The following is a 16,945-nucleotide window of genomic DNA, read 5'->3' as shown; positions in this document are numbered from 1 at the left end:
AACGTATTTTTTCAATCCAAAAAATGTGCCAGAAAGCTGGTTCCGAGATGGAGATGCTAGTATAGGTGTTTTTGATTTTTGATATAGTTTGCTTGCCTATTTTGGCAGTCAAAGCCGAATGTTCTGTTTTGCACTCCAGGAGGCATATCTTGAGCATCTGATCTCCGATTTTGGACTTCTTTATATTGTTGGAAACCTCTTTCTATGATCTTTCTAGTGATGCTAGTTGTTGTTCCAGATTTTGTACTAGGCACATCCTATTCAGTATTTTTCTTTTTAGCATTTTGATGGATATCCTGTTTGTTTCAGGTCCGGGGATCGATTTTGTTGCTTTAGTTGCTTCGTTTTGGGCTCTACCTTCTGTTGTTTCAACCTTATGTCTTTTCTAATCATTGTTGATATTCATTGTAAGAATTTTTATGCAACGCACTGAGATAAAGTGCCACTCGTGCATTTCGGGATCCTTTTCATCATTGTGATTCGTTGTACTCGCACTAATTTATAAAGTGCCATGGGGGGATATTTGTTTGCTTCTTATAGGCCCTCTTTCTCTAATTCCTCATGCAGTGTCAATGACATGTGCCTTTATTGGTGTTTTGTACCTCACTCTCGATGTGTTTGGCTCCTGTGTTGTAGGAGATTCTTGGCCCATCTTTTCAGCTGTCTGTCAGCTCACCTGCCTTAAGGGGAGGTTATATTGTTGTTCTATTCTTCTTTGGTTGATGGTTCGTTGGTGTGAGCTATGTATTTAGTACCTGATCCTACATACTAGGCGATTGCAGTGGCTGGCTACCTATGCATTTCGGTGAGATGGATCATCTACCATATAAACACGCTCGGTTCGTGCCTTCTATTTCCATGGAGGTTCTACAAATCAGCATTTTGACAGAGTTTTGTAGTTCTTCCATCTTCAATGATTCTCTTCTGATCTCTTTGTTCCTTCTTTTGGAACATTCTTTTCTATCTCTTTTTTGAGTAGGGTTTTTCCCATGTGGTTTTCTCTATTTCTTCTCTTTATAGAGATTTTTTTGTTATTGGGTACCTGATCTGGCCTTGTTGTCGGGACCCAATTCTCTTTCATAGTTGTGCTAGGTTAGCTTCCTCCCAAGCTTCGCTTAAGGGGGGGTGTTAGAGTAATTATTTGTTTGCACTTATTAATTAAATCACTTTGATTTAATTAATTAAGTTTCCTATTACTCTAGTTTTCTTAAGCTATCTTGTAGGTGCATATAATTAATATTTTATTAATGATATTGTGCAACCTAGCTTTTTTAGGCTTTAGGTTACCCTTTTTAGGGTTTTGATCTCCTTTTATAAGGATTGATCTCCTTTGTATTCAATTATCTTTTCAATTTCTGAAAATACATTAGCATATTTTTCAGAGCAAAACCCTTTGCCTCCTCTTGTCTTTTTCTTTTGTGACAAGTTTTTGCATGCAGGGATTCAAAGGCTTTGTGGATTTGATTGGCTTATTTGCTCAAATCCTACATATATAATGGTTACTATTATGGCTAGAGTTAGGTCTTTGATTATGGTTAGAGTGTAATTAGGATTATTGTGTTTTAGTGTTTATAGTTACAATTATAGTTTGAAGCATGGTTACTGTCAAAATTTACATCATTGTATCTATTATTATTAGGATTGTTGTCAAGGTATGAGAGTACAATTGTGGTTAGGTTTAAGATTAATATTATGGTTGTGATGATGGTTAGGATTATAATTTTGATTAGGTTTATAATCTTTTGTTAGGTTTAGCAGAAGAGGTTAGGCTTACACCATGGATAGGGTTATATATAGGTTTAGTGTTTGGATTATAATATTTTATTGAATTAGTGTTTAATGTTTCAGTTAGAATTATGTTTATAGTTACATAAGGGTTATGGTTGGAAATAGGTTTTACTATAGTAATTATGATTAATGCAATGGGTTACACCATGGTTACTACTATAGTTATGAGAAAATATTTGGATAGGGTTAGAATTAAAATTACAATTGAAGTAAGATTTAGGGATAGGTTAGATTATGGCCAGAGTTGGAGTATTTAAAACTATTAAAATGAGAGTAGCAATTTAGGTTTGTATCGTGATTATGTTTATTGCTATGTTTATAGTTTGAGTTATGAACTTGTGTAGGATTGGTATTATTTTAAGATTATGATTTAGAATTTCTCATAAGGTTGAAGTTAAAGGTTTATGACTATGGAGCATGATTAAATCAACCAACCTTACTGATTACACAAATATATACAAAATAATATACCACTACTTTCTCCTAATCCAATTTGGATATTCGACATGCCCATTGCACCCAAAGGAGTGGTTTCTAGTATTGAATGTAAAAATTTATTAAAAATATATCAATATAAATATTTAAATTCAATTAAATCCAATTTAGCTTTGCTATCAATGATCTATTTGTGACTACCATAAGGACATTGTAGGTATTGATCAAAATTTTAACTTTCCTATTATTTTGTGAAGGCATTACAAAATACACTTTGAGGTTTTATAAAGAGACTCACTCACCAAAAAATTAGCACAAAATTACTTATATTTTGAGCTTTATCCTCTACATTGGTTTTAATTTCTCAAGTACATATGTTTTAACATTGTGCTACTTGATAATGGAACCTATAATTATGAGAGCTAATAGGATGTTCCAAATATATTTCCAAATTCTAAATTTCTTATTGGATGATACCCATGCATTGGAATTAATGAATTTCTATTTTTCTATATTGTCCACATTCTCATGGATGATTTTTATGAAAATTACTATAATAAAAATCTTTTAGTGAATGGGCACAATATGACCTTGAAAGAATGTAAGTAGTTTCATCATCAAAGCATATTGCAAGATATAGTCAAGTTGATAACTAACTACTTTTCATATTCTCAATAGAAGAAATTTTGATAACAAGTGCTACACTAGTACAGTTGGAGTCTCACCTATTGTAAATAAGTATATTGCAATGATTCAGGTGCAATTTCTTTGGAGTTTTCTCATTATAAAAAATCCATGGAAACTTATAATTTACTACAATATGTCGAAAGGAACTATTCTTGACTTTACATGATAATTTTAATAAACTCATGAATTCATTTGTAGTATATGTGGTTGAGAAAATATAACAAAGGTGGAGAAATCCAAAAATTCATTTGCTGATGAGAAGAGATTCAACAATTAGATGTTTCTAACAATAATTTAAGTACATCTTGACTTGGTAGCAAAACCTAGTTTTCCCCTTTTGATTGATTGGATAAATCAAATAAATGCAAAAAATATTTACCTAAGTTGGCTAGTTGAATTTTTCATGCCATCACTTAGTCATGTTTAGATATAGAGGAAAAATATGTGTATTTAATAATGAAAATCCATAAAATGATGGACTTTGATTTGTTCAAGTGAGGACATAACTACCTTACCATTAGAAGGCTATGAATATTTCCTTGCTAAATATTTTCAGTCTAAGCCTATCTTGCATTAGTAATAATTCATTCCTTTTTGCTAAGAGTGCAAGGGAAAGAAACCTGTACCATTTTATTGACATGTTTCCTTCCATATCCTATAACTTTTTGTTGTAGTCTAGTACAACATTTAAGTTCCACTACTCTACATTCTCCAAGGAAAGATACATTGGCCAATTGCAACATTTCATAATATTTCTATATAATGTATGCTTTGATAGATTTCCATACCCTCCTCGAGAATTTTCATATTGGCACATGTGGATTGGGTGCTAGTGAAGGTTCTATAATTTGAAATAATTTGATAATTTTTTAGTATAAAATAGAAGTCAATACCATCATTCTTACAAAACATACCAAATAATTATGGATATATAAAATATGAAAGTTAATTAGAATATCTATGTGAAACATGATTAACCAAAGAACACAATATAGTCTGAAATTGAAAGGTGTACAATGAAGAAAGAGGTTTGTATTCTGACATCCATTTTCTAAAAATCTATATAGTTATAAAAAGAAACATATTTCTATTGATCAATAATTCTAGAGTTCTGTAAATAAATGATAATAGATATGTTTTCAATCAATTTTTATGAACACTAGTGATATTGATTGATTTTTGTTACAAGATCCAAAACAACTACAAAATATTTTTTTGTTTTTAGAATAACCATGCCTTTTTTATCAATGTTATAAATGAAGTGGAAAAGCCTTGATATCAACATTAATACAACTATATTGCCTTGATTTATGGTCCCAAAAAAAGTGAATACCAAACCATCATTCTGTAGGAGAAAATTAAATAGTTAGAAATTCACTTATAATCATAGAATAGTCCATTCTTGGGCCTATTATAAGTGTGGATTCATGTATGCTTGATAGGCACATACATTTACATATTTGAAGGTACTTGTGCCAATTACCAAATATTCCAAGGAACAAAATAAAATACCAAACAAGCACACACATCATATTGTTTAAATGGACTTAAAGGAGCTTCAATTCTTCCATATGCTCTTTATGTTCTATTTCTAGCTTAAAGGGGGTGTAGTGTTCATGCTAGTCTTCAGAACATATGAACCTAAATATAAAATAGATTACAATGAAGAATTAAATAAATAGAAGCTGAATGCAATCAACAATAATGAAGATGCATGTAAATACATCTTTTATTCAAAATGAGTTTAAAATGCCACCATTATAAATTCCCTCTTTTTCAATATGTCATAATGTCTTTGACATATCCTTTGAATTTCCATTGTTGCTACGAGTAGTCTAAAATCAATGCCAAGGATACCAAGTATAATCACAAAAATAAATAGGAGTACATCACAAGATTATGTGAGTGGTGGAAAACAATCCAAAATACTCATTCATAACAAAAATTGCAGCATGAGGTCATACATGTACCATTATTGTTTACCTCTAATACCTAGGATTTAAAAAGAAATCTCTCACATTTGCAATTGAGTAGGGTTATTGAAATTGTCCGCATGGGAAGTTACAATTTAAAAGCCAAATGTAATTCTAAGTTTATAAGCTACAAGACAATGCATAGAAATCACTAATTAGTAGACAACCTAGTATTCAAGTTTGAGTGAAAACTAAGGAATGGACCAAAACAATAATAGAGTGGTATAGGATTTTTGGACAGTAATCGATTGCATACATGGTTGAATGAATTTCTAAACCCCCCATTTGTGTTCATAAGGTATGCGGTACTAGCCCTAACATGAATTGTGTGTATTAACAAATGAGAGAATTAATTTACCCCCGGTACTACAATTTAGGTAACTACATTTGCTGGGAGAATTAGGAAATGGTTACTCCATTACTAGGACAACTTGCACTATTGATATTCAAATCATTTGTATAACCAATTGAAGGTAAAAACAAATTTCTTTTAAAATAAAAAATCTAGTTTGAAAGCGAAAATAATTGCAACTAAAATCACTATATACATAAACCAAGGTAACAAACACCAATACTAAATCAAGGTAAGACAGACCAATACTAAACCTAGCAACTATATGCACGCTACATAAACCCTAAATATAATAGCATTCTTATTTAATCTTTGTTCTGTAATTTGTATGCTTGTGATATTAATATGAAATCTATTGGAACATTGTGCATGACAGCCTTGAACTTCATCTGTAATCTACAAAAATTTGAATGTCTCCATAAAACGAGTGAAGATCATATTAGCCTTTAAAAGGAATCCTTAATAAATGATGCAACACTTAAAATTAAAAAGGCATTAATCTATATACACTTATATAACATATATTTGTCCACTATTTTCTAAAGAGAATATTTAAAACAAAAGTTACTAAAAGTTTACAAGATAAAAAATTGGAACGGTGTACATCAAATTCAACAAATTGTGACTTATTTAACGAAGTAGGCATAGATAGACTTCTAATAGATACTTCATCTAGAAATACGTATATAGAAAACTCATATCAAATGTATAGTATATTTTGAAATGAATTACTAAAGGCCAACTCCACTCCCGTAGAGATGAATTAAGAAAGTTTAACTCCACTAGAATAATTAATTCGGTCGAAGCTTCGAAGCTTCTGATTTGAACAGCGAGGCGCGGCTCGGTAAACGTTTCGTCTGGTCGACGCCGTAGGACTTTGAACGCTTCATTCAGCGAAGGAAAGAGTTAGTTTGTAGAGGTTCAGCCCCTCTATATAAGCGCCACAGTGTTGTGTTTGATCTCACAGCTTCAATCTTCACCAAGCAAGTTATCATTGAGTTGAAAGGCGAGGAAGGAATCTGCAAGTAATAAACATGGAGAGTTCGATGAGAGCAGTGCTCATGATTACGTTGGTGGTCCATGTCTCGGCTGACTGCCACAACTCGCCTATTCCGTGTCCACCAAAGGAGATGAGGAGAACATTAAGGCTCATTGCCACAACTCGCCTGTTCCGTGTCAATCATCATACCACAACTTGGCCTCAGCCTCACCGTTGAGACAGCCACTGGCATCCTTAGACAAATAAAACTGGATCTCTTCTTCTCCTCCCTCCCTTCACCATTTCCTTTCACATCCACTGCATACAGATTACTCATTTTATTGCTAAAAAAACTGCACGCACCTTCTACAATGGATGCGTTCCTTGAATTCATGTAGTTTTCTACTTCTTAACTGAAAGAAGAATTCAGGGATCACGAGACCGACTGATGATTCTTACACACATAATACAGCTTTCAATAACTTTTATATCAATAATATTGAAAACAATAACTTTCATATGAATAATAATGAATACACAAGATATCTAGATTCATCAACCTGATTATATTTAGTACCTATTTTGGAAATTTACTACTCAACAACTTTTTATTCCAATTGAAAAGACTATCTTTTCACTCATGCAATTGTCCAAATTTTATATTTACAATTTGATCACATAGTTCCTTGTCAAATAATTCTTCCAATCGAACATGCATTTTGTATACCTTCATTTGTTATCATCAGACCATTTGCATAGCTAACTAATTTTCTTGTTAATGATATTTCTACACAGACAATCATTTTCATTTCACTAACAATTATTTGTAAGATCTAGTATTTAATTTTCACAATCCAGGCTAAGATAGATTAATATATACTAATTTTTAGAAAACAATTAACTTTTTTCAACTATATATATAAAGTTTTATTATGGTTGGAAAAGTCAAATATTTTCTCAAAAGATAAATTTAGTTTAGTATGTGTGCATGTATGCATGTGTATATACATGCAATCATGTATGTATGGATGGATGGATGTATGTATGTGTATACATGTCTATACATGTGAATTCATGTGTGTGTGTGTGTGTGTGTGTGTGTGTGTGTGTGTGTGTGTGTGTGTGTGTGTGTGATTCCACATTGTATTATCAAATTTATCCAGAACATTATCTAAATAGACAAAATAATTTTTTTATTCTAATTTGTCAAATTGATAACTCATGCACTTAATATTTATTTCCATCATAAAAAGAACTAAAATCACAAGAGTTATTGATACACTCAAAGTCCGTGCTACAAGTTCTCATACAAAATAGTCATAAAAGACTTTAATGAAATACATTAATCCTCACAATCTATATGAATAAATAGAAATTCAATTGAAAATATTACAATATCAAAATAAACTGTAATATATCACCTCCATCCATTAGTCTTAGAATGTTATATGTGAATTTTGAAGGCCACTACTTTTGTAACACCCTGCTTGGGAACTCAAGTAGGAAGAGAATGTGTTAGATGATACAGATGGCAAGAATAATTTCAAAGGTTTGGGATTTATTTTTGAATGGAAAATATTTATGAGTTTTTTCAATTATGATTTAATTTGGAGAAGAACAATAAGAATGGTTTGTGAATAATTTTTAGCAATATTAAAATCTTGTATTGTTATAAATTAAGGTTGTTTTGTAATTAAAAAGAAAGAGAGTAGTATTGTGGATAGTATTATGGTTGGGTTTCAGCTGGGAGTGTTGATATATGATTGCAAATATCATTTGAATAGAAGATTGTTAAAATAAGACTGAGTTTTCAATCATTATTTTCTCACTAATGTCAAACCTGCTATATGTTAGTCTGACAATTGCTTATATGTTTCAAGCACTATCACTTAGTTGATTGATGAAGAGGATTTGGTCAATAAGTTGTAACAAAAGTACCTAGAGGAAAGGTTGAGTTATGATTATGTATTGAAGTGCAAGAATCAGTTAAGATAATGATAACATAATGTATTGTTAATCTACTTGGGGTTACAAAATGATTGGGTACACTTAGAAAGTTTAGAAGATTAAGGTTGAAAAAATTTCATTTTCTAAGCTTGACCAAGTTGATAGAAGGTGCTGAGTAAAGTTAGTGCAAGCCAAGCAAAAATTCAGTTGGAGCCAACTAAAAGTGATTTCTAGTCAAAGCTGAACACGTTAGTAGGTGTTGAGTAAGGTAGTAGATGCTGAGTGATTTTCAATCGATTCCAAGCACCAATAAAATATAGTTAATATCGAGTGATTTTACAATAAATGTTGAGTAATAGAGTATGTACCGAGCATCAGTAAATTGATAATGCTGAGCTGCTACATTATGAAAAACATCAAAGATTTGCAAATTAAAAGCCAACAATTTTTTTTTCTTGGAACTTGTAAATCAGAAGGAAGATAAAATTGATGAGATGTAGACATAGAATCTTATGTAAACTATTTTGGAGGCAAATTCAAATAGATTCAAAGAGATGTTTCTAGAGAAGACAAGATATGGGGTAGATACATTGTATCCTACCTAATCCATCAAAAACCCTAAATATTTAGATGGATAATGAGCAAAAAAAAGAGTTATAATTCCCTATATATAGAGATGTCTAGACATGAAGCTAGGTTGGTTGTTGGATGTTGGATGGAGCTTAAAGAGTTTTTGGATGTGAAATCTAACAAGGAGAAGGAAGAGGGTTTGCTTCATTTGCTTCATCAAGTGACCAAAGGGGAGAAGTCTACAATGGAAAACTAAGCATGAAGGCTTAATGAGGATGAACTCTTGAAGGGTGAACAAGCTATCAGAACTGCAAAGATTGAAAGCCAAGAAGAGTTGAGGACTGAATAGTGATCTGTAATCTGCAAGTAAGGTTGTAAGTTGTATCAGATTAAAACTCTACTATTACTTTCTAACAATTATATCAGATTAGGGTAAATCCTTTGGAGAAAGGTTGATTTAATAGTCATTGGAAAATCCTTTACCAGAGTCGCATTCCAAGCGAATGGCCTAAAGTCCTCTAACAAGGCTCAATTTCAATAGTGTCATTAAAAGCCTTTAATCGGGTCACTTTTAACAATGTGTGTTGTAACCTTTAACATGGTTGGCCTTTAACAGGGCATCACTTCAGAAGAGTGAGAAAGGAGTAGCATGTTACTAGTGGTTTTTCCCAAATTGGGTTTCCATGTTAAATCATTGTGTCACGTGTACAAATGGATGTGTTATGTTTTATGTTTATACATCTGCATGTTAATAATATAAGTAACGTATCAGTTTTAGTTAACACACAATGGATGCGTGCATGGTTAAAAGAGTTTTATGGGTTCATTGAATTGTAAAAAGTTTGATTTGTACATCTAGACCTTGTATAACTGATTCACCCCCCCTCTTAGTTATTCTAAAAGGTGTTTCAATAGGGAGAATGTTGAAGACAAAACTCAATAGTCATTGAGTCTTTTGACTCTATGTATTCTAGATAATGCTATTGTATATGTCTATAAAAGAATGCTGACTATTACATTGTAAGGTATGGAGAGTTTTATCTTAGATTTGGTGATTAATAAAATTATTTCTCTACTTGAAGAGTGGATCATCAATTTGTGTTATTTTTGGATCTCCATTTTAATTTGTTGTTTGATATTTTAACACAGACAACCAAACATTTTATCAATGTCCCATTCTAGTAGCTAAAGACAATAGAATTTGATATAGGGTATCCATTTTATGTCAATTACTTAAGGAAAGATACCATTTGTTAAACATCAGCTTAAGAGGAGGATTTATTATATGATGATTAGACACATGGTAACAAATCTTCATGCCCTTGTTTATTTTTCTTTTGTACAATCTTCACAAATGTTCATCAATTTTTTAATTAGCAAAGGTACGGTAACAAAATGCCTCCAACAAATGTTCTTTTGGTGTTCCTCTTTTTATTCTTCTTATGAGAGTTGATGTTAAGAACATGAATATCTTCATCTAAGGTTTTATGTTTTCCCTTAGTCATTAATCTTGACTCTTCTTGAAGATAATTGGATCTTAATTGATCTAGTTTTGGGATTTTAGATATTGTACTTATACCTTGTACAAATGACTCCCAAGAATTTGGTAGTACTCCTAATGCTATTATGGATAACTCTTGGTTGTCAATCTGATAACTGACTGAAGATAATTGATCTCTCAATTTTGTGATTCTCATTAATAAGGAATTTACTATTTCTTCTTTATTCATGCTAATATTATTTATTTGTCTTTCAAGAGCTAGTTTTCTACTAGTGTTATTTACTATGAATGTATTTTCTAGACCTTTAAACATGCAATATGTTGTTTCATGTTTTTCAAAAATAGGCACTATGTGATCTTGAATGACATCCATGATTATTTTCATGACCTTCTAATTATTCTCAATCCATAGAGTTTTCTCTGGATTATCTTTACATTCTTTATTTTCTTCTTTTACAAAGGATTCTATTTTGTTCTCTTTTAATAGCATCATTATATGAAGTTTCTAGGACTTGAAGTTTTGAACACCTGTAAGGTGGTGTCAAATCTTAAAATATCTATCATCTTGAAGAATAATGCCATGTAAAGTTTCTTACTAGATTTTAATATAAGGCTTGACTAACACTCAATTTTGTTAGTAGGTTTAATCATCAATCCCAATGAAATTGATTAACTTAAGAATCTATATATATTACTTTAGAAGTAATAGATATGTCCTTATGCTTATGATGCTTACTTCCTTTGATATGCAAGCATCAATAGATTATGATGCTTAGCAAATTCGGGTAGATGTATTACATATACATCACGAAAAGGTGTGATTGTGAATGGGCATGTTTTTGAATGGAGACATGACCATTCACAATCATACCCAATGAAAGTTAACAAATAGTAATTAATAATTACATGCTCACTATCAATAATGATATTTATAACCAATAAAGTGAGATCATAGCCCAATTTGAAGTATTGAAAATAGTATTGAATCAAAAAAGGATGGGTAAGTATGCGATATTATTATGATACAATATATATGATATCAATTAGGATACAAGACATATAGTATCAATTTAGACTTCAGAATATGTGTGTGTGTCTCAATATACAAGCATATTGATGTATATATCCATATGTATAGATTCTGATATTGATTATAGATATTGATTAATCAAAGCTACCAAATTTACCAAGAAAAAAAAGGGTTTTTCAAGAATGAGGTTGAGATGTGTGTTAGGTAATAGAAAAGGGGATGGAGTAATCACCTAACAAAGTAACTTTTGGTAATGGGGCGAGGGGTAAAGAATGCTCTTGTGAAAAAGAAATGAAGGACTGCATTGAAAGCATAGCCCTATCTAGTCTTTTTAACACCCTATTAGACCCAACTCAAAAGTTGGACCAGGTATGCCAAACTCCACCAGACTGGTGATACTTAGCATTGGGATCAGAAAGTCCTAGCTTATTATGCATGTATAACAAGGATTCCCTTTTGCTAGATGGCCATTAAAAAGGAAAATACCCTTTCTTATTAATGTCCAACTCAACCATATTAAAATCCACACAAAAATCCCAAGTGAAAAGCGATAGATGATCTGCTAACCAATGCCATAGGTGTGACTACTCAAGAACATCATCATGTGCATACATTTTTACAATGCCAAAGGAATGATTCTGAAAAGACACTAAAATATGAACAATCCTATACATGGGGTTAGAGCCATGCAAAAAAATTGAAGAAACTAAATGATGAGAGAGAAGAGTGACTACATTACCTCATCCAACCTCATTCTAAGAAGTCAATAAGGCACTGCTTGACAAAATAACATAGCAAGTTGAGTTGAGAAGAAACCCAACAACTTTAACTTCTTGAAGACACAAAACATCAAGATGACCAAGCCAATGCCTGGTATGATGAAAAAATAATTTTTGAGGGAGGTTTGTTAGCCCCCACACATTCCATCAGAGACAATTCATTGTAACATAGCTTGCATGTCTTCCTCATCTCCAAGGGAGGACACTACAATAAATTTGTGATGACAGTCTAATTTGTGGTGATTTTCATATATCTATTTTTTGTAATTTTCCTTGATGCCATCACAATTCATATTTAAGATTATCATTTAGACTAGTACATACTTTTTTTGGAATAATATACTTAGTAACAAAAAAATCCCATATTCTAACATCTACATAATATATGTAAGCTTCCATCATAACTTTCCAAAACACATAGTCATTTCCATCAAAGAATGGAGCTTGATTAAGAGAAGCTCCTTTAGCCTGTGCCAATTATACTTCAAAGTGTCCCCAGAATAGCTCCTATAGTTAAACGTAGAAAGGAACCCTAGCCCGAATACAACTTGTTGGAAGTGGTGGCTCTTTTGAGAGGGGTGAGGGGTGGTGGTGAATTAGATTAGAACTTTTAAATCAAGTTTGTAATTAATGCATCACATTGGTGGAAACATTCAATGTTGAATGAACATAAATATATAAATCAATGTAATAAATTGAAGCTAGCGAGATAATATAAACAACTCACAAAAGAAGAGACATAATTTTGTGTAGTGGATAACACTTAAAGTCCTTTTTGTTTCATCATAAGGAGAAAAAACACCCTGTCAAACTTGTCTTCTTTATTGAGTAAAAAATCTCTATTACAACAATTACTACAACTACCTTTACTTCTTTTCAATGTCTGATATACCAAATGTTACATACACACACAACTATATGACTTTAATTCACACACATGTATTTATAGGTAACCATACAATAAATCTTTCAAGTAAACCAAAATGTTTTCTATCTAAGGAAGGATAAATGTCTCTGTTATTCTTTCATTCTCACTCAATAGCACACACACCTATGAATCCTTAAATAGAGATACATTTTATAAATATTAAAATGACTCTCCTCAAAATTGGTTTCCAACTATAATTGTTTCTTATCTTAATTGAACTATTTATTGGAAGATCTCATAGTATAATTTTTTAAATGGTTTCCAATTGTGACTATTTTCACCTTAATCGAATTTCTATGAGACGATCTCTTAGGAAATACACCATTTTGAGAACCTCAGTCAGAATATTAAACAAAGAAATTCTTGATGTTTAGTGTGCATAACTGAAATCAAAACTTTCTTAGTTAATAACCATCATGCAACAATAGTATTAAAATTCTCACAATATAAGATGTACAACCATTAAACTTCATTTACCAAAAGCTTTTTACAAATCAGAGTCAAGCAACCATATGAATCATATTCTTCCTTTAAACAAAATGCCACCATATGCTTGAATCATTAACGGACAAGAGTGATATGAATTTCCTTTCTATTCAACAAATGGTTATTGAAAATGAAGAAGGTAGGAGAGATAAAAGAATTCATACCTACAGCTAGAGAGAACAAAGAATTGATTACCCTTTTTGAAATTTGCACAAAAGACATGTTGGTTTATTGATCCCAAGTATCTCAACTTTCCTCAACATTGGTCTCCATGTCATGAAAAAAAAAACAAAAGAGAAGAATAATCCTTCCTTTAACATACAACATAGAGATTATTAGATCCAAATGGAAAGCATCTTAAAGAATGAATCATAAAAAATTCATCCTGAGAAGAAATCTCCATATTACTTTTTCCATCATATAATATTTATGTTGATCACACGAATTAGTGAGACATCCCTTTAGATATACTAAAAACCCACAAAAGAATTATTCAAAAATCCTTCATTTTGATGCTAATAAAAGATTTCATGGTGGCAGCCATAGGGCTTGAGAAAATAAAGCAAAAAATACATCTTGAAACTAACCCTTTTGCCTTTCTTTAGATTTTCCTAGACTAATTTCAATGATGGGTTCAAATCTAACCATACTTCTTTTACATGTGGAGACATGATACCCACATTATGTGTTCGTTGATAAGAACAACTTAAATATTAAAAATTCTAACATTAACCATGGTCAACTTCATAATTTCATAATACATCAGTGATGTCTGCTGATTTTCAAAAATACATCACTATATATACTTTGCATCAAGGAAAAAATGATTTTCAGCACTATCTGGATCACTCTCTTAGAAAAGAACAAGGGCCTATATAAAGAAAAGGTTTTAATGATAGGTGATTTCAATTCCATTCCTAACTATGGGGAAAAACAAGGAGTTAAACAAAAGATAAGTATGGATGATTTTTCATATATTTTGGGTTATTAATGATTTATTTGATGTGGGTCCCTCTAAGGGCCTTTTTATTTAGACAAGTAGAAGGAAGTATTAATGATGTGGGTCCCTCTAATGCACACATTACACAATTTTGAAACTTTTAATAAATCAATAGCTTTTTCACTTCTTAATTTACTTTGAAAACATTCAATGGTAAAATATTTATTAACTTAAATAATAGTAGTATTTATCATTTATTTAAAAATGAACTCTAAATATATTATTATTAAATTAAATAAATATTATTACATTCTAAAATTATTTTTATAACTTAATCTTTAATATTAATTCTTTTTATTTAATTAATTTCTCAATTAAGAGAAATTAATTAAATATAATTAAATATTAAGAATATCATAATTAAATTTCCATTAAATTAAAATATTAATTTAATAATTTAATTTGACTTAATTAATAGAAAAATCACCAAAGACTTATAAAACAAAATATTAAGACCCATCATAGACAAAGACATACAAGATGAAACTAAAGGGTTATAATCATGAATTGACATCATATGACACATTTGGAAGGTAATCAACACAGATACTTGTCTTAATTTTTCTAGGACAAATGGGTTGAAAGGTTAGGATTTGGATTTAAGAATTTATCTCCCCTCTCTTACCATTGTGATAATGTGATAGGGTACACTCATCCTGGCAATTTAGGGAAGTCGCTACCTGATACCTGCAATCTGCATAAAATTCATGCATGTACAAACACAATCTTCTAAAATAAATAGGCAATGGTAGGAAGTGGTGCATCATGTAGATCCCAACTAGTAGGTGACTACAACTCAATTCCTTAACTACATTAGAAATTCCTTTCATAAAGAAAACATACACGCACACCATACACAAGCAGTATGGGGTAAGTATCCATAAGAAAACACATGATAGTCCATCTAGAACTAATCATCATTAATAACTAAAATCATTGAATAATCATCATGCATATAGAGTACCAAGTAATCTCATCATATAATCAATCAACTGAATGTGAAACAATAACTGATAATCTCAAAATAATGCTACTAATAATCAAGCATAAAACTAGCCTAAAAGAGTTCAAAAATAATAATAAAATGCAAGAAAGGGGCAAGCACTATAGAATCTTTTAGATATATATCACTTGCATCTCTTTTTTCAACCATAAAGATTGTCTCTTTTATTGAAGTACTAACTTGATTACTGATTCTCATTTCATAAGCACTGAAGGTTTCTTGCAACTAATGTAGGGTTATTTTTGAGAAGTTTTCCTTCTCTTCCAAAGTGGAGATTTTAGTTTCAAACTTAGGTAAAACAAACCATATGACTTTTGAAACTATGTCATGTTCTTTAATTTTATCTCCTAAACCTCTTCCTATATTAACTATTTCATCTGCTCTCAATAAATATGCTTCTATATTTTCATCTTCATTCATCTTTAGATTATCATACCGAGTTTCTAGAGTCAGAAATTTTGACTCTTTCAATTTTTTATCTCATTGATAAATGGTTTCTAATTTAACCCATACATCATTTTGAAACTTGACAATATACTACTTTAGCAAACATGTCTTTAGTAAGACTATATAGAAGAACATATGTTGCCTTTTTATCCAATTCATATGTAAGATTATCAATTAGACTAGTAGGTACTTTTTTTGGAATAATTATAACATCTAAATAATATATGTAAGCTTCCATCATAACTTTCTGAAACACAATCATTGCCATCAAAGAATGGAGCTCGATTAAGATAAGTTCCTTTGTCCTATGCCATTTATACTTCCAAGTGTCCCTAGAATAGTTCCTATAGCTAAACCTAGAAAGGAACCCTAGCTTTGATAAAACTTGTTGGAAGTGGTGTCTATTTTGAGAGGGGGGAGGGGGGTGGTGAATTACATTAGAACTTTTAAATCAAGTTTCTAATTAATGCATCACATTGTTGGAAACATTAAATGTTGAATGAACATAAATATATAAATTAATCTCGTAAATTGAAGCTAGCAATATAATATAAACAACTCACAAAATAAGAGACATAATTTTGTGCAGAGTGGAAAACCCTGAAAATCCTTTTTGTTTCATAATAAGGATAAAAAGTACCCCATTAAACCTATCTTCTTTTCTGAGTAAAACATCTCTATTACAACAACAACCACAATTATCATTACCTCTTTTCAATGTCTGATATACCGGATGTTACATACACACACAACTATATGATTTTAATTCACACACATGTATGTCTCTATTATTCTTTCATTCTCACTCAATAGAACACACATATATGAATCCTTAAATAGAGATACATTTTAAAAATATTACAATGACTTTACTCAAAATCAGTTTCCAATTGTAATTGTTTCTTATCTTAACTAAACTATTTATGAGAAGATCTCATAGTATAATTTTAAAAATGGTTTCCAATTGTAATTGTGTTCACCTTAATAGAATTTCTATGAGAAGATCTCTTAGGGAATACACCATTTTGAAATACTCAGTC

The sequence above is a fragment of the Cupressus sempervirens genome, chromosome 9 (genome assembly GCF_028749045.1).
Source record: "Cupressus sempervirens isolate cs-2001-9-10 chromosome 9, ASM2874904v1, whole genome shotgun sequence".
In the NCBI taxonomy this organism is placed as follows: Eukaryota; Viridiplantae; Streptophyta; class Pinopsida; order Cupressales; family Cupressaceae; genus Cupressus; species Cupressus sempervirens.
This window is presented reverse-complemented; position numbering follows the sequence as displayed.